At 38.0% G+C, this 20,865-nt stretch overlaps 1 long non-coding RNA gene across 1 annotated transcript in view; it reads right to left on the bottom strand.

Moving 5' to 3' along the window:
- Nucleotides 1-2,412: 2,412 nt before the first annotated feature.
- Nucleotides 2,413-20,865, bottom strand: part of LOC310722765 — a 239,657-nt gene continuing 221,204 nt past the window's right edge. Inside the window, exon 2 of the long non-coding RNA XR_014532485.1 lies at nt 2,413-2,630. This is a non-coding gene — a long non-coding RNA (uncharacterized lncRNA). The remainder of the gene's footprint in view (nt 2,631-20,865) is intronic.

Genomic DNA, 20,865 nt, shown 5'->3' with positions numbered 1-20,865 from the left:
CTGGCGCAGCACCCCATCACTCTCCTTCTTGGTCAAATAGCCCTTGATGCCTTCAGTGTGACTCTACAATTTACATAGTCATGAAAATAAAGTGAACTCTTTGAATGAGAAGGTGTGTCCAAACTTTTGGTCTGTACTGTATATATATATATACACACACACACACACACCAACTTGTTCCAACATGATCATGTCTTCGTGCACAAAACCAGCACTATGAAGATAAAGTTTACATGGGGTTGGAGAGAAAGATCTTAATTGGTCTGCTATAGAGCTCTGACTTCAACCCTATTGAACACCTTTGGGATAAATTTGAACGCTGACTGCACCCCAGGCCTCCTCACCTCACCTACATCAGTACCTGTCTTTACTAACAGCCTTAAGGCTGAATGAATTTAAATCTCTATAATCACACTCCAAAATCTAGTGGAACATCTTCCTAGAAGAATTGAGGTTATTATAATAGCAAATCGGGGCCTAAATGTGGAATGTGATTTTTAAAAAGCACATATGAATTGAATTGCTTTTTTGCACTGTAATTCACTAATCACTGTACTTGACCCCACAGTCTCACATTGTAAGCTGAACTTATTTACACTTCCTTATAACATTATGCAAAGTCATTTCCTGTTTTTTTTTTGTTTTTTTTTTTCATACTTATTTGATTTCATAATGCTGCCAATTACACTTGAAGCAGGGAGCCGGTCAAAAGCTCCTCCACTAGATCAGCTAATTATATTCTGAGTGCAATGTGCTGTATTGTTACCTGTCTAAATTCTCACCTCAAGTCATTATGAAATTTATTTTAAAAGTCTATATTTTTACAAATGCTGTATTAATTTAAATGCTGTATTAATTCAGATAATTTGTTATCTAACTATGTTTAAAAAAAGGTGAATCAACAAGAACAGACGGCTCAAACTGAAGGTGAACCACCTTAAAAACCTGTTATTTCATTTAGATTTTTTAACTTTTTGAAAGGGAATTTGTCTGAAAATGTGTTATTAGTTCATACTTATTATTAATGTCTTCATTTCTATTATGTATATAAGATTAGAACTTACAAAATTGGAGCAAGATTTTTTTTTGTCTTGAGTTTGTCTTGACTTCTTTGTAAGATACAACTTTTAAAAAAAGTGAGTCAAGACTATAAAGGAACTTCGTATCTTCTTTAGGATTGGGGATTTTTATATATTATGGATTGTAAACGTAATAATAATATTTTACATTAGGTTCTGTCAAAAAATGATATGCTGAAGATGCTGGTCCAAAGGTTGAAGTATTAAAAAAGTGTTTTTGAAATTATTGCTTAAATTACAATTACAGTGGAACCTCGGAGCTCGCAGCCTCAGCGCTCGCGACCTCGCATGCTCGCGACGTTCATTCCGACCGGCGACTCTCATTCAGATCGGCTCGTGAGCAACCGCGAGCTGCTCAAAACGCTAGTTTTAACATTTCTAATCAAGGTTTATCTCATTAAAATTTTCAAAAAAATGCTTTAAAACTATTTTTTTATGTATTATTATACTGTACTTCTCTACTGCATACTTTACTGTACCTGTACTTTATTTTTTTAATTAAGCATTGTAATTGCTGTTAATTTACATAAAGTATTGTTAAAATAGTCTAATAATTAAGTGTTATGGAGTGAAAAAGTGTTATTTACTCATTTAAATCGATTTTGTATAGTGTTCTTTGGGTTTTTATTGGGTTGGAAGGGGCGTATCAAAAGGTCGCGAAAATTCGGAAAGCTCCAAGGTTCCACTGTACAGCTTTATAGATTATCTACCAAATGTTATTAGGAAAGGTGGCGCCTCAGTGCTTATGGCTTTGGACTTTGTATCTAAAGGTTGAAAAGTTCAAATCCCAGCCATACCAAGCTGCCACTCCTGGGCCCCTGAGCAAGGCCCTTAATCCAATAGCTGCTTCGTTGTATAAATGAGATATAAGTACTGAATTTTTCGGACTATAAGCCGCTACTTTTTTCCCACATTTTGAACCCCGCGGCTTAAACAACGAAGCGGCTTATTTATGAATTTTTCTTGGGTTTTTCTAGGTTTCACAAACTTCAAGCCAAAAAACTGAACCCCATAACATTAGACCAATGAAATTTCCGAAAGGAAATGAAAAAACGCACCTCACCTGTGTTCTGAGCTGCACGGCATCGGGAGAAAATTTTTTTTTTTAAACATGCCAAAAGATAAACTCTCGAAAGAAATTGTTGTGAAAGGAAAGAGGAAGACAGTGAACAATGACTTTCTTGGTCGGCTACTGTTTAGAATCAAGCCGTTGTAGCGCGTTGAGTCTGGGTGAAGGGAGAGCTCGCTAACTCCAGTTACAACAGAAATCATATAAGCACAGACAGGTTTCCAAAACTCGTGCTTTTTTATTTTTCTTGGCAACAACGTTACAGGTTAGTCAAAGAAACTTAGAAATGAGCATCAGAAAATAATAAGGACATATTCCTCGGTCTCCACACATGCAGTAATAGCCAAAAAATGCGGCGCCAGGCTTTTCCCAAAGTACCGCTATGCTCCTGAAGGAAGCGCAACATATTTCACCTGTTACACCGTGTAACAGACACTGTTTATCGTTAAAGCCTGTGTAAAGTTCATCAGTTTCAATGTAGGCTGTCTATAAGCCGCAGGCTTATAGACAGGTGTGGCTTATTTATGTTTAAAATAAAAATCTTTGTCAAATTCAGTGGGTGCGGCTTATATATGGGTGCGCTTAATAGTCCGGAAATTACGGTAAGTCGCTCTGGATAAAGACGTCTGCCAAAATCCGTAAATCTTTATATAAATGTAAAACAGAAAATAAGATGCAATAACAAATAAAGTTTAGCAAAAGTTATAGTTTCGGCGTTGTTGGCCTTCCTGCCCTACATCAGTAGGAATAAAACAACAGAAAGACAAATACGAAAGATCAAATTGCTGTTTGTATAAAAAATGCTGACATTTTCAGCTGGTTTGAAAGCACATCTTTTGTAATTGCAATAAACATTAATTGCATCATGACTTTGTTTTGTTTGCGGCTATGCCGTTATTAATGTCATCCTGCTCGCTCACAAGTCGCTGTTGAATATCACAAATCCAAACTGTCATATCTTATCTTCTTTTTCTTTCGGCTTCTTCCATTAGGGGTCGCCACGGCGGATCATCCGTCTCCATACCCCCCTGTTTTCTACATCTGCTTCTTTCAAACCAACTACCTGCATGTCTTCCATCACCACATCCATAAACCTTCTCCTTGGCCTTCCTCTTTTCCTCCTTCCTGGTGGCTCCATTCTCCAAACTGTAATATCTTATAAATTTGTCAAATATTTCTAGCTAAAATTTCGGTAATCAGTCATGAGGTATTTCTTAACACACTTAGGACAAGATAAAAGAAATCTATATATTATACTTTGTGCAAATGTACAGTAGACACATTAAGCAATTCAGAATTTCGAGGCCCTAGAAGTCAACAAAGAAACGAATCACACCTTGCAGAAAGCTGTATAATGCAGCCGAGGATGAATGCCTGTGGGATCTCCACTAAACACAGCAATTTACTTTGATCAGCAGGAGGACTTAAGTCTCGTCTCCCAGGGATTCGTCACGTGTATATTGCGTGACAAGAGCTGGCTGCTGAGCTGTAAGAACACCAGTAACATAATAGATTAGCACACCAGGCAGAGCTGAGATGCTGGCTCTAAAATACTACTTACTGTATATCAATATTACCGACTATATATCAATATTAAATACTGTATATCTGTATATAGTAAGTAATAATACAACATATACAATATGTACTATTGATATACAGCTATACAGTATGTAATATTGATGTATATAATAAATAATATTGATATACCATACAGTATGTAGTATCTCAGAGCCAGCATCTCAGCTCTTTCTGGTGTCCTAAGGTCCTACATTTTTCATGGAATGATGTTATCAATATAACATATTGGATATCAGCATTACTAAGTGTATATAAATGGTGTATACCTGTATATTAATATGTATATTACATACTATATATTAAACCTCCATCTTACGAACGAGCTCCGTTACAGCACGCTCTAATAGGGTCGCTTTCTTCGTGACTCCAACAATGTCAGGTTTGTAAACCTTTAACTCAAATATACAATGTAATACATAAAAAAAACCAAACACCAAAGTATGGCGAATGAATTATTTTTACCCTCAATATTATTGATACCTCGATATTATTTTCGACCTCATTTGCACAACCTCACATGTTCCTTGATTTTGTCCTTGTTTTTTTTATGCTGATGGTTGAACAATTTATGGTGTAAGAACAACCAACGTCTCGTCTCTGTCCAATCCTGGTTATTGCTTTGCGCTTCTTAGCAGCCCAGTCTACATCACTCTTGTTTTTCTGCTTGCTTCTGGACATCCTGAGCTTTGATTGAGCACTTTACCATTGTACAACTGCTTGTAGCAAAGGTTGCACTGATGTGACAATGTCTGGCAGACATGTAAGATATTTCTGCAATTTGTTTGCATTGCAACGTAAAGGTTTGTTCATATCTGGAAAAGTTTGCAACTTTACATACATACATACATACATACATACATACATACATACATACATACATACTTTATATCAATATTATTATATCAGTATATCAATATAGTTTATTATATGCAAAGTTTCACAATCATTTTTTTTCTTTCTTTCTTTCTTTCTTTCTTTCTTTCTTTCTTTCTTTCTTTCTACAGAACTTTATCAAATTGAATAAAGATTATATATTATATATTATACATTTTATAAAAACAGAGGGATGGATAATGTACACCATTGTTGTACTGTATTACTGATATGGTGCTTCAATAACACTTTGAATACTCTAAGTAAAAGTGCTGATCTATGAGAAATCGATTTAATTAACACGACCAAATGTACACTACAGTTCTATAGATTTTTTTATAGTTGAAGACACACAGTAAGAGAACCCTTATTCCACTCTCCCCAGTTTGTGGTCACACCACAGCTTCTCATTTTGCAGCAAATTAGTGAAGAATGGTGCTTTTCTGGAATGTAGTGAAGTAAAAAGTAAAACATTACACATTAAAATGTAGGGTAGTATACCTTTTAGTAAATGAAAAGTACTTTTTAAGTACAGATTGTTAAAACAAACTTTGTCTATTGCTGTAAAATCACCATGTCTTGCCCTTATATCTTTAAAATTTCCAATTATACAAGGATAAAAACAGTGTTGTGTTCATTGGGAAATTTTAATCAGTATTATAGATTGAAGTGGCCTGATGTTAAACAGAGATACTGAATTTACAACCCTGTGGTTAATTATTTTCTCAAAACAAGTCCTAAAGCTTTTCTTCCTCTTATATTACAAGTGATTTCCCCCTTTTTTTTTTTTCATTACACATTTTTTATGCATTACGCAGGTGATGTACGCATTACATCTCGCTGTGAAATGTCCAGACAGGTGACCTTTCTTGAAGTAGAGAGATAGCTTCTATTCTCCAAAGAGAATCTGACAACAGCGACAGTTCAGGTAACGGAAAAAGCACAGCAACTCACTGAAAATCGAAAGTCTTTTCGGCTCTGCTTTGTTGCATGTATATGATGTTACATTAATACAGGTTTTAAACCTGATGCAACCCCCCCCCCCCACACACACACACACACACACACAGTGCAATTTCACGCTTCAAGCCATTTTCGCCAGGACTAGCATGCTGCTCAAAATGTGTACAAAATACACTTTTGCAATATTTTTGATAATGTAAAAAAAAAAAAAAAAAAAAAGAAAAGCCAAGGCAGAAAAATGTTCCACTTTGCTGGCCTGATATTAAACAAGCTTCAGCAATTGCTTAGTGTTATGTTTTATAAGAACTCAACAAGACCTTGAGTTTGACCAAATAGCAACAGTAAAACCTACAGCACCATGGACAAGTCCTCAACCCCCCCACCCCACCCCCACCCTTCCTGTGAATCTGTTCACATATTTTAATGTTACAATCAAGAATTAGAAAAAAGGCGTAATTAAGAAAATACGCTACAGTACTGTACATGGACACAATCTTGTGGACGCTGGAAAATGGTTCATATGTCTGATGTCGGGGTAAAGAGGCATGGGGAGCAGTCAGCGTTCCGAAATGTGTCAAAAAGGTTGAGATCAGACCTCTATAGCAGGACACTCAAGATCATTCACACCCTTCCAACCCATGTAAACCATATCTTTATGGAGCTGGCTTTAGGACAGGGGCATTGTCATGCTAAAACAAGTTTGGTTCTTCTAGTTGAAGTACAGGAAAAAAATTATGCTACTGCATTTAAAGACATTCTATTGTCAGCGTCTAACTTTGTGGTCGGAGAAAGAAGCAGGTACAGCTGGAGGTTTGGGGGCTATTTGCCCCATTGCTGTAAAAAAAAAAAAAAAAAAAAAACATTAAATCAGGGGTCCACAAACTAGAGCCTATTTGTAATGCTAAAATAATCTAGCATTAGGAGGCTTAATAAATACATTATCATAAAATCTCCACAATAATACTTGTAGTCGCTCTGACCCATGTCATTTTCAGTTACAGACCGACCCAGACCACTATTAACGAAATGAAAAATGAGGTGGCCCCCACAGAAAATCTGGGGACCCTTTGTTTTAAAATAGTTCTGTAATATTAAATATGTTGCAAATAAGGAGCAGAGCCATTATACATTACTGTTTTATTATAGTGTTATTATATTTGTTAAAATCCTATAAGCAGGGATGTGATATCGAGTCTAAATTAAAAATATATAGAATTCTGATTAAAGCATCAATTTTTACAGCTTGCTTTTGTTTCCTAATCCATGCAATGGCGTGTCATCAGAAATACATCGAGCTGCAATGTCAGTCAGTCATAGTGTTCATAACGTTCTAATACGAGTCAGCTTGGAAAATGTCAAGGCCTAGACTAATCTTAATACAAATCTATTTTGACATTTGACAAATTGTGTACTTTTTGACTATATGATGGCATATTTTACCATAACTGACCTCTCAGCAACATGATCTGCCATAAAGAGCAAATTCTGCATAATGATACGACACTGTATATTGATAAAGATGTCAAAAATATGAGATGAATAACTAATAAAAAAAAGTCAAATAAAATACTTTGCTTATAAAAAAAAATAAAAATTTGCCATTTCAGCCATTTTGACCCTTTTAATATGTAATAAAACACAGTGGAAAATAATCTGAGGAAAATGATCTGCAATACTCTGACCCGAAGTGAAACAATGCAACTGTTACAATCATGAAGTTGATTATTTTTCAATAACTCTATGGTGTTGATTTGGATACAGTAAAGTGCAAAAGATTCTGATCATTTTATTGTTTCAGTTTTGCAGAACTTCAGGAAAGTGCTTACTTTGCTGTCTGATCTAATCAGTGAAGAAAAGATTCTTCCTTAAATAAAGTAAAGAAAATTATTTTTTACTCTGTCAATACTGGATTTGTGTATAATATTTCTACTGAATGTTGCGCAATCTATGGTGAAAGGTATATGTTTCGAATCAGGGATCTTAAACCCTTTGTTCTCCAAGCACCTTTGTAAAAAGTTTGGAAACACTTAGTGTCCTAAGTCTGATCAATTTTAAAACACATTCATGTTTCTTTTGTTTATATGCAGCAAACCAGATAAAAAGTCGAAAACACACAATAATTGAACAGCGAATGACTGATGACTGAGCTGTGGGTACAGATTTGACAGAAGAACTTATATAAAATGAAGACCAGCAGACTGCCTCAAGGAAAACTGAACCAGCATGGATACCTTTAAAGTCATGCAATTCCTTCTGGCTTCCGGCTAATTGGAAGCGAATTCACAATCCAACAAGACAAAGGTCTGAAGCACACAAATCCCAGGCACTGCACCTAAACCCTTTTGAACTGCTCTGGGATGAACTGGATCGCAAGTTCAGGAAGAAATCTCCAACTAGTGAAGAACACTTTTAGTTTTACAAAAAGCAGAGCAAAGTATTTCCGTTCGGAGAAACGAACTGATGTTAAGAGTGTATAAAACGGGTGTTAAATAACCTATTTTCTTGCATATAAATAAAAACAAGTATGTGGAACATGTACAGTACAGACCAAAAGTTTGGACACACCTTCTCATTCAAAGAGTTTTCTTTATTTTCATGACTATGAAAATTGTAGATTCACACTGAAGGCATTAAACTATGAATTAACACGTGGAATTATATATGGAATTATATACATAACAAAAAAGTGTGAAACAACTGAAAAATGTCATATTCTAGGTTCTTCAAAGTAGCCACCTTTTGCTTTGATTACTGCTTTGCACACTCTTGGCATTCTCTTGATGAGCTTCAAGAGGTAGTCACCTGAAATGGTCTTCCAACAGTCTTGAAGGAGTTCCCCAAGAGATGCTTGGCACTTGTTGGCCCTTTTGCCTTCACTCTGCGGTCCAGCTCACCCCTAAACCATCTCAATTGGGTTCAGGTCCGGTGACTGTGGAGGCCAGGTCATCTGGCGCAGCACCCCATCACTCTCCTTCTTGGTCAAATAGCCCTTGATGCCTTCAGTGTGACTCTACAATTTTCATAGTCATGAAAATAAAGAAAACTCTTTGAATGAGAAGGTGTGTCCAAACTTTTGGTCTGTACTGTATGTGTCTCTCAAAAATTGTATTAAAGATGGTGTTTAAAATGTTTTTTACATTTACTGCATGTATATATATATATATATATACAATGGTACCTTGACCTAGGAGATAAGCAAAAAAGGAAAGGTAAAAAATGTCAAGTTTGCGGATACGTAGTGTACAGGAGTGATAGAAAAAAACGAGTCTTCCACCCTTCACCACCAATCTCCTCTACCCTCCACCTCCGCCAGAGTCTTCGTTAGCTTAAGTTGTCTCATCTCCAAGGTAAGTACACTGTATAAAATCTTATTATATCTTTACATACTCTTTCGATTATGTTTTTTTTTACAATATTTTTGATTTAGAAATGTATTTTCCTTATTTAATAAAAAGGGTGGTATTTTGAGGGATGAACGGATTAAGTGCATTTTAAGTATTTTCAATGGAGAAAATTGATTTGATGTGCGAGCTAATTTGAGCTCTCTCTTTTTCTCTCTCCATTATTACCATCCCTTGGTCTTTTCTTACCTCCTCGCAAGTGTGGACATGGTGTTTTATGAAATCACACTGTAAGCAAATTAAGTTAAAGAGCGAAATGCACAATAAATGACACATTATAAAATCCATACACATCTCCCCCAGAATGTTCTGGTAACAAATCATTGCCTAGGGTTGAGGACCTCTGTTTTAAGTTATAACTTAAAGCCATGTGGTGCCACTGCTTCTCTTTCTGTAGTTCATACACTCGTAAATAATACAACTTGCATTTTGTTTTGCACTGAAGAAGAAAATGATCTGGATGTAAGGAGTTTTTACTTCTCCTGGATGATCACTGGACCTTCAGCACACACTTTTTTTTTAGTTTTTTGTTTAGAGCGTGATCATGCAGTGTTCGAGCGGAAGGAAATAGACGATGTGATGACTGATTCTATTACGGCGGTGTGGAATTGGGCCAGCAGAGCCTGTGACAGGAGAAATTTATGAAGCTGTCGCAGGAAGTGCATGCACTGTTGGGCCTTGCTTGTAATTGTGGTGATGTTCGTGTTCCCATCTGGATGATGCTTCCAGAGAATTACATGATGAGCCAGTTTTGTGAGAGAAAAAAAAAGAATAATGCACAGAGCAGAAAATCTGGATGAACAATGAAGTCAGAGGCAGCAAGACAAGATAGAAATATTTCAGCAGTGCTTAGTGCAGAAGGTATGCATACAATTCCTAAACCAATTAACCAATTTAAATAAAAAAACTAAATAAAAATGTGGTAGCTCATATACATCACACAGCAGACATCCTTCACACATGTTCTTCACCCTCCTGCTATCTGGAAAGAGGTACTGAAGCATTCAAGCAGATACAGGCAGGCTGTGTAGCTGTGTTTCTTTCCTTAAGCCATCATACGCCAAAATAACAAACTGGACTGACACACACACACACACACACACACACACACACACACACACACACACACACACACACACACACACACACACAAACACCTGTACTGTTTTTTTTTTTTTCACATAAACTGCTGCTAAATTATCATTAAGCATTTAAATGTACAGACATTATTATATAATTATTGTATAATCTGAACAATTTATCTGCATTAACACACATTGAGCTCTGTGTACTGCTCAGTGCTGCCTTGTTACACTGTTACTGTGTTGTGTTGTTGCACTAAATGTTGTTTAAACAAGTGCACTACAATCCTTTACCAATCCTTTATACTGTACCAACAATATATGGCTGAAATGACAACGCCACTTGGCTTGACATGATCGTTGCTTTTATAGAAACAGCTCACGTGCAAGTAAGGCGGCTTCGCCAAAGGAATTCAGTCTGTAAATATTCATTGAACAAAATTAACAAATTAGTATTCACTTATGTAACTTCAATGTAAGTTCAAGTATGTGTGGTGCTATAGGAAGTGGATAAGATTTACGACATTTAGCAGACGCCCTTTTCCGGAGCAATGTACAAAAGTGCTAAGAGGTCTTTATCAATGAAAAAATCAACACTGGTTCACTAGATTGCAAGGTCTGGATACTGTCAGTCTAAATCTCTTTATGAAGAAATTATAAACTTTCTTCCGGCTTCTCCCTTTAGGGGTCGCACAGCGGACCATCCGCATGTTCGATTTGGCACATGTTTTTACGCTGGATGCCCTTCCTCACGAAACCCTCCCCATTTATCCGGGCTTGGGACCGGCACTAATGTTTGTGCAACCCTAATGGCTGGGGTTGGTTCCCTGACCGGGGATTAAACCCGGGCCGCAGCTGTGAGAGTGCCACATCCTAACCACTAGACCACCAGGGGACCTGTATGAAGGAATTATAGCTTTAAAAAAAAAAAAAAAAAAAAAAAAAAGCTGTATGAAGGAATTATAGCTTTTTTAAATACATAGACATAAAACAAATAGGGAAAATAGATCCTAGTTCAGGAGAAGGGGAGTGTGTCAGGAAGAGGTAGGTCTTTACCCATCATTTAAAGAAATGCGGTATCTCAGCTGTTTGCACATCAAGAGGAAGTTCATTCCATCTCCTTGGTGCCAGAACAGAAAAGAGTCATGATGCATACCAACCTCTTACCCTGAGAGAAGGTGTACCAGTCAAACAATGTCAGAAGATCTGAGGCAGTGTGAGGAGTAATAAGAGTTCTGAGGTAACATGGTGCTGGGGTTTTTTTTATTTGTAGGCAATCATCAGTATTTTGAATCTGCCTGAGTATCCTAAAAATGGCTGAATCCTTCTGATATTATTGAGAAGGAACCGACATGAGCGAGTCACATTTGCAATATGTAAAGAAAAGGACAGTTGATTGTCCATGGTTACCTTAAGGTTGTGAGTGATGGCTGAATGGGAGATCAGAGAGTTATGTAAGGATATCATATAATCATGACCTGGAGATAAATCACCACAGATGACCAGCAGTTCAGTTTAGCTGGGTTTAAGTTTCAGCTGATGAGCAGGAAGCCGTGATGATACGTCCACCAGACATGCTGAAATCAGTGGCAGAGGTAAGAAAACTCATGTGAGGATATGACTTTGGCAAGAAAGTGAATAAGATTTTGGACTTCTGATTGCAATCCCACCAAGCTACCACTTCTGGGTGCTTGAACAAAAACCCTTGAACCTCAATTGCTTATCTGTATAACCAAGACACATTAATGCCAAATGCTGTAAATGTCAGAAAATAATCCACATTGGTTTGCTTATTGTATATTCATTTCATGTCTGGCTGCATGTTGGTTATTTTCAATAACAGCATGCTTTTAAAAGCTTTTACTGCTTGCATAATATCAAATCTGTGAATTATGCAAAAAACAGGATCGAAACCTGTGGCACACCTTTTACTGCAGACAATGAGCCAAATTTCACTCAGCGTTACATAGTTTTGTATTAAACGATTGACTGTAAACCGAGTAAATCAACGCCGTGCCATGTGATTTCTAATTCCCTGCTTCAAACATAGCAACTGACAGATCCATCTTCCAACATGTCATCAAAATAAATAATAAAATAAATGCCAGTTGATGCAGTTCACACGGTGGCTTCTTTTGTTACTGACTAAATTATTCGACTTCAAACGTATGCCTGGAAACAAGTTTGGCAAAGCCTCGTCAAAACGTCCTGATAAAACAGGGAATCTAATCATGTTGGGGAAGTGATAAGAAGAACTGTCATAGCGGGTTATGCTGACTGACTGAAGCGCCGCCTCAAACGTGTACTTCATTTACAGCCAAAGAGCTTGTTTTATTACTGATATTACACAGTACAGAGATGAACCATACTTTGAGCAGAGTCCTGAGTACACAGAAATTCAAAGCCTACACTGTTATAGTAATAATCAAAATAAGTTTAGCCATTTTATGCTAATACAGTAGATAAAAAAACATTTGATAGGTCACTGATGCCAACTTATGTTTGTAACACATTAAATGTTTCCTAGTATCAAGGTTAGACATAACATTAAATCCACCTGCCGAATATTGAGTATATTATTCAATATTATCAATATTGTATATTAAATAATATTTGCAGCATTTTGGAGATGCCCTTGTGACTAGATACTTACAATTAGAGTGACTTTCAACCAAGCAGTTGAGGGCCTTGCTTAAGGGCCCACAGTGGCAGCTTGGTGGTGTTGAGATTTGAACTTTTGACTTTCTGATCCAGAGTCTAATGCGTTGACCACTAGACTACCATCCTCAGGAAATTCCTCTTGTGTCAGCAATACAGCCCTGACTTATCAAGGCATGGACTTCACAAGACCTCTGAAGGTTTGCTGTGATATCTGGCACAATAGCAGCAGATCCTATAAGACATATAAGTTGTGGTTACAGGTGAGGCCTCCACGGATAGAACTTTGTTCTCATGCACATCCCTCAGACTCTTGATTGGAAATCTGTGGAATTTGGAGGATAAGCCAACATGAACTTTTACTGAACCGTTCCTAAAAAAACTTTATGGTTTGGATGTGCCTGGAGATGAAAAAATATCATCTTGTGGGAAAATGTCAGTCATTAGGTCATACTGAATTAGATTGACCACATTTGGCAGACACTCTTATCCAGCTGTGTTAGGGTTAGAAGCCTTGCTCAAGGACTCAGCAGTGGCAGCATGGTGTTGCTGGGATTTGAACTTCTGATCCAGATTCCAATGTCCACTAAGCTACCACCTCCCATGTTGCTCCTGTTGGCCCAAATGGGTGTAACTTGGTCTGTGATAATGTTCAAGTAAAGATACATGTCAAAGTAACATCCACATGAATGCCAGGATTCAAGGTTTCCCAGCAGAAGATTAGCCAATCAAATTGCCTCTGCTGGCTTTGCTTCTTCCCACATAACCTACCTTCATTTCAAATCCACAGGAAAGATGTAATGCAAGGATAAATGGCCTAAAACACATTAATATTGATGCTTCCAGTAAAGATGATGTATGAGAGATTAAGGTGCAGTTATGGCTACAGTGAAAGGAGTTTTGTTGAATTGTGATCATTTGGTTTCTTGCTTTAGTAATGCCATTCATTCTCGCTTGATGAGATACCTGCAGCAATCTGTTATACAGTAATCCCCCGATAAACGCCACCCTAAAAATGCTATTTTATGTATACAGTACTGTACTGTAAAATATTAGGATTCTACTTCATTTTAAAATTAATAATGATATTTCTATTAATACATTTTTATTATTTCAACATAAAACTCCATAAAAACAATTCCCTATAAGGTTTTGGGTCTATCGGGCTATAAGGGACCGGGAAAATCAACAAAACTAATTAGTAATGTGGCACACGTGATAAACCGGGGGCGCCAGATTCCAACCGCGTTAAATCAAGGAATCATTGTACTGCGTGTTTCTCTAATATTGATGGTTTCTTTACCCATGGCATTATGATGGTAATAAGAGGTGGACTGATTCACAACTGAAGGATGGTATTAACAAAGACTATTAACAAAACAAGCTAATAAAATCCAGGATTGCCTAAACTGGAGATGATTCAGAGCCTGGTGTGTTCCACTAACAAACTCCAGATACGTCCTGTTCCCATTGATTTATGTCTGGCTGTACAAACCGAGCCTCAAGTGCATGCATGTGAAATATAAGCTGCCTTAACAATCGATAAGGAATGCAACGTGTCAGCTAAAGACAGGCTAGGATAGGGATAAGGGTCTGTGACTTCTTTTTCTCCTATAGTGTTCACTCATTAAACTCAACAAAGCATAGACATAAAAAAAAAAAAGCAACAAAATAGGGAAACCTATAGAGTATTAAGGCTGTAGAAGCTGCCTGTTGGAATACTTAGTACAGTTGAGTCATCTTTAACCAAGTCACATAAGAAGGAACATTTGTAATTTGACCAAATTAATATGGTCTTATTTTAAAAGTGCTCAGCAATTTATTCCATGGAAATTAAAAGTGCGTCGCATATTTTAGCGACCAAAAGAAATGGCTGAAGGGGAAGTAATTAAGGACACGCTTGAGTGCGAGGCAAACCTCCCTCGTTTCGCCGTACAGCGTTGCCATAATTAGGACCTCTGTGTTCGCAATGCTGTAACGTCTATTACATAGTTACACAAGCCTCTTCACAATGAAACCAGGGCTTGTACATGCATACATTCAATTGTGTTGTAAATATGGTGAAAAAAAACTGCTAAAACGTATTCCTGAAATGCACAATACAATATATATTGCTTATTCATTTTGCATTTGCTTATAGTCTTTAGACAGACTTAAAAAATAGTTAATCTAGCACCCTAGGGGACTGTTTAAAGCAGAGCTGGAAACAGGGACAAGAAATTGCAGTGGTTTTAAAAAAGAAATCGAAACATGAACACCACTACATGGTAGAATTGTATGTCTTAGATCAATCATAACATTTAAACCTCTCTAATTATAGTGACATTTGTCAGGGTTTATATTTGGCAGCCATTTCTTGAATTTGATGTGTTGGAAACAAGACAAATGGGCAGTCACACCAAGAAAAAACACCCCTTCATCGCAACAGTTTTATGCTCTTGCACCTAGCGTCAGTGGAAACAAAGTGGTCAGGAATGGGTTTAAAGAAAATGACAAAGGTCACGGTGTAGACCATCAGCCTACACATACCGTCATTTCCAGACTATTAAGCGAACCCATATATAAGCAGCACCCACTGAATTTGACAAAGATTTTTATTTTGAACATAAATAAGCCGCACCTGTCTATAAGCCACTGAAACTAATGAACTTTACACAGGCTTTAACGAAAGACAGTGCCTGTTACACAGGTGAAATTTGTTGTGGCTCCTTTAAGAGCAGACCAGCATTTTGGGAATAGCCTGCTGCTGCATTTTCCCGCTATTACTGCATGTGTGCAAGACCGAGGAATATGTCCTTATTATTTTCTGATGCTTATTTCTAAGTTTCTTTGACTAACCCGTAACGCTGTTGCCAAGAAAAATAAAAAAAGCACGAGTTTTGGAAACCTGTCTGTGCTTATATGATTTCTGTTGCAACTGGAGTTAGCGAGCTCTCCCTTCACCCAGACTCAACACGCTACAACGGCTTGTATCTAAACAGTAGCCGACCAAGAAAGTCATTGTTCACTGTCTTCCTCCTTCCTTTCACAACTATTTCTCTCAGGAGTTTATCTTTTGGCATCGTCGTGCGTTTAAAAAAAAAAACTTTTTTTCTCCCGAAGCCGTGCAGCTCAGAACACAGGTGAGGTGCGTTTTTTCGTTTCCGTACGGAAATTTCTTTGGTCTAATGTTATGGGGCTCAGTTTTTTGGTTTGAAGTTTGTAAAACCTAGAAAAACCCAGGAAAAATTCATAAATTAGCCACGTCATTGTTTAAGCCGCGGGGTTCAAAACATGGTGAGTGTCTTTTTAAGGCTTGATCTCTGCAAGACCTCTGAAGAAGTGTTGGGGTATCTGGCACCAAGATTTTGCAGCAGATTTAAGTCCTGTAAGTTGCAAAACAAGGTTTCTATAGATCAGACTTGTTTGTGTAGGATGTTTAAAAAAAGTTCAATCTATAGAGGCTCCATTACGCAACTTATATAACCTAAAGGATGTGCGGTAAGAGCTGCTTTGTCATCAAAAAGAAGGTGGATTTAAGAGAATGGCTAATCAATGCAGATGCAAGAGCATCAAACTCAGATCACTCTCTTGATTTTGTCTCCACACATTTTTACATGAGTTCCAAAAACTTGAACCTTTGTGGTTTTCAGGGATCATCATTTCGACTTCAGCTTCCTGTTCCGTCATGTAGACGATGATAAACCTCGGACATTTGTATGAACGAGCCTGAAAGCAACATGATGAAAAATGATTGCGGCTTTGTTTAAGATGTTAATTCTGCCTGTACTTGAATGAGCAATTATTGCTGCACATTTGTCCTCATTTTTTTCTCCTACCACGCTCCACAAGATGCTTTTTTTTTCAAATCCTCAAGTCAAATGGAGTAGGGGAATCGGCCCTGAAGCAGATCTGCGCCTTTTCCCTTAGCTATCTCAACACAAGTGATTCATTTTGATTCTGGTCACAGTTACAACAAGCTTTCCGTGAAATGCAAACAGGACAGAAACACGAGATTGGTGGGATTCCATCTCCATTGCTGGAAGGTGAAAGGCTTACTTTTTGTTGGTGTTGTCGTTTTTTTGTTGTTGTGCTGTATATATGTTCTATACTATAATATATATATATATTTATATATACCATAGTGATCATCTAGAGACATCTGGTTTTTCTAGCTATATGTGGCTCTCAACAAATGGTTACCATAAAGATGTGGGCATACAATTTCCTTCACTTGAAACGTTTCAGCTGGTTAGTGCCCCTGTGATAAAGCCATCTTCATGAAGACATGGATTGGACTGTTGTAGTGCTCTGACCTCTAAACCTTTTGAATACATTTGGGATGCTGACTGCACCCCAGGCCTCCTCACCTCACCCACATCAGTACCTGACTTTACTAACACCCTTGTGGCTGAATGAATCTCCACAAATCTCCACAAGCACACTCCAAAATCTAGTGGAACATCTTTTCAAAAGAGAGGAGGCTATTATAACAGCATCAGGGAGGCGTCTGATTGGCCCCAGCTCCGATCTCAACATAGTTGCGTCTCTCAGGGATGAAATAAAGAGACAGGCTATATCCACAGAAGACTTGGGGTTGGTTCACACACACACACACACACACACACACACACACACACACATACTATATTGCCAAAAGTTTGTGGACACCTGGTTAAAGGTATGGTATGTGCTTTTTTAACATTGCATTCCTTATTTAGTCCCAATTCCCTCCACTCTTCTGCAAATATGTTCCACTAGATTTTGAAGAGTGCTTGTGGAGATTTGTGTTGAGAAGGGGGAAGTAAAGTCAGAGTAAAGGCAGGTACTGATTTACGTGAGGAAGCCTGGGGTGCAGTCATCGTTCACATTCATCCCAAAGGTGTTCAGTAGGGATAAGATCAGAGCTCTATAGCAGGCCACTCGAGATCTTTTTCTCCAAAGCATGTAAACCAGATCTTCAAGGAGCTCGCTTTGTGCACAGGGGCATTGTTATGCTGGAACAGGGTTGGGTTTCCAAGTTCAAGTGAAAGAGGTCCTGTTCAATTGTGTGCCTTTAGCTTTGCGGTAACAGTTTGGAAAAGAACCACATATACCAGGAGAGGTCAGGTGTCCCAATACTTTGTTGTCCATATATATATTCATTCATTCATTCATTCATTTTCTCCCGCTTATCCGTAATTCGGGTCGTGGGGGCAGCAGTCTAAGCAGGCCCCCGCCTTCGACTGCTGCCCAATCCTCACAGCACCGTCCCTTACGGTCCCTCCTGCAGGTGGTGAGCCCACGGGAGGATATATATATAATTGCTTCTTTTTTATAATAAAAGTTAATTATTTTCAATACTACAACTACAGTTCATTATTCTACTCTATTTCTAATGCAGTCATCAGGCCATGCATGTGATTGATTAGTGCGTTATGCGATCAGACCGCCATGATGTCGAGCTGCTCCGAGGACTCCGGATGACGCAGAATTTCCATTTTAATGATCGTCCCTATTGTGTCATTTTTGCATAGTCCTTGTGTTTCTGTCCCAGGCGTAAGTTAATTATTAACCATGAGGAATAGCACTCATGAAAAAAAAAAAAAAAAAAGCGCTCCATTGAAACGTGCACAATGAAAATCACCTCGAGTTCCTGTTTCAAGATTATTTCAAATAAATATTCAATGAGTCATCTTTAACCTCGGCATGAAAGTTTCATCAGTACACAACAAGCTGCGGTGGCCAGGAGGTCGGGTATTAATGCAGCTCGTAATGTTACGTGCGTAACGCTGAAAACAAAAACAGCGATGAAATAAATAGCAGATGTTGATATGACGTGTTCGAGGAGCAAAAATGAGGGAAGAGAGCCATCTGCTTTGGAACGTTGTGTGTGTGTTATTTCATTATTCTTATAGACCAATTTACAAAACCATTACTGCAAAAAAAGAAAAAAAGAAAAACTACACTAACTACTTGCATACTACACATAGGGGCATGCTGTTACAGCAAAAGAAACAATGACACAAGAGGGAAATGTGCGCTGACGCAATGCTTGATTACAGTTTTGACTCAAAAGTACATTATTTTCCTATAATGGAAGGTTCTGAGATTTTTGATGCCAAGAATTCTAACAATTCTTTTGTATCAAAAAATGAAATGACAATTTATAGCTAATTTACACATTTACACAGAGAGAGAGAGAGAGAGAGAGAGAGAGAGAGAGAGAGAGAGAGAGACATGGACACTAAACCCCTAAAGGTGTGCTATGGTACCTGGCACCAAGATGTTAGCAGCATATCTTTTAAATACTGTATGTTGCAAGGTGGGGCTTCAATGGATCAGACTTCTTTGTCTAGCACATCCAACAAATTGAATTGAGACTTGATTGGATTGAGATCTGGGGAATTTGGATGGCAAGTCAACATTACAAATTCGTTCTTGTGCTCTTCAAACAATTTCTGAACCTTTTTTGCTTTGTGGCAGGATGCATTAACCTGCAGAAAGAGGCCACATCTATCAGTAGGTGGACGTGTCCAAGTAACATCCACATGGACAGCCAGACCCAAGGCTTCCCAGAAGAACTTTGCCTAAAGCTTCACACTGCCTCCGCTGGCTTACCTTCTTCCCATGGTGCATCCTGGTTATTCATCAGACAAGGCCAACTTCTTTTATTGTTCTGTGGTCCTGTTCAGATGCTCACATGTCCATTGTTCCTGCTTTTAAGGGACAGGGGTTAGCATATGTACCCCAACTGGTCTGTGGCTACACCATACAAAACAAACTGCGATGCAATGGGTATTCTGACACCTTTCTATTGGAACCAGCATTTTTTTTCAGCAATTTGAGCTACAGGAGCTCGTCTGTTGGATCAGATCACATGGGCCAGCCTTCCCCACGTGCATTAATGAGCCTCAGGCGCCCACGACCCTGTCGCCAGTTCACCACTATTCCTTCCTTGGACGACTTTTGATAGATACTAACCACTGCATACCGTAAACGTTCCACAAGAGCTGCAGTTTTGGAGATGCTCTGACCCAGACGTCTAGACGTCACAATTTGGCCACTTGTCAAACCCCTTATGCTTGGCCATTGTCCCTGTTCTAACACGTCAACTTTGAGGACAAAATGTGCACTTGCTGTCTTATATCTCACCCACTAACAGGTGCCATGATGAAAAGATAGTCAGTGTTATTTACATCAGTGTTTTAAAGGCATAGTATTATGACAATAAAACTAAAAGACATTGTATTGTATGAATTGTACATTTAATATTTAAGAGGAAAAATTCAACAGTTTGAAAAAACCCTCTTCCATATTAAATGTACAATTCATACAATACAATGAACTAAGTAGAGCACTCATGTTTTTCATTATTTGTGTCTAATTGGAGTCTCTACAACTGCATATACTTCACTTGAGACAAAGCCAAAATATCAGAAATATGTTTCTTTGACCTCTTCATTGGACGCTTGTAACGTGTTGCTGGCTGGCTGCTGGGATGATTCCTCTCAATTCCGCTTGTGTCCCTACCAAAAAAAAAGTCGAAAGTACATTAAATGCACCTTGCTTATATACTTACAGTAAATTTACATTTCAAACAGAGAGACACAAACACATATAGTATGCTGAAGAGACGTAAATGTGGTAAGATGTGCTGGACACTTTTCACACTGCTGTATCTTTTTATGCCCTGGAATCAGAGAGCTGAGGTTTGCAGGAGATTTATACTCAGTGTGGCTATTGATGATGTGAGTAGAGATCGTGTGCTGTATGTTAGCAAGCTAATGGTTTCCAGAAACAATTATAACCATATAAACGTGAATGTGGTGATGGTTCTAATTTAGGAGACATTTATTTACTATTAATGAATGCTGTCTTAAGTTGGGTGTCAAATCTTTGACAGGAAAGTTTACAAGTCAAAGAATCCCACACTGTATATGGGCCAAAAAATTAGGACACAAGACATTTCCAGGCATGTGTGGTGCTAAACTGTTCCGACAAGTTTGGAGCCAAACAGTTGTATAAGATGTCTTTGGATGCATTAGCATAACATTTTCTCTTCACTTGAAGTAGAAAAATCAAACCTGTTTTTGCATGAGTGTTCCTGTGCACAAAGTCGGCTCCATGAAGATGTGAATTGGAGTGGAATTTCTCCTACTATAGAGCTCCGACCTCAAACCTACTGAACATCTTTGGAA

The sequence above is a fragment of the Silurus aristotelis genome (assembly GCF_946808225.1).
Source record: "Silurus aristotelis genome assembly, chromosome: 29".
Taxonomy (NCBI): Eukaryota; Metazoa; Chordata; class Actinopteri; order Siluriformes; family Siluridae; genus Silurus; species Silurus aristotelis.
This window is presented reverse-complemented; position numbering and strand designations above follow the sequence as displayed.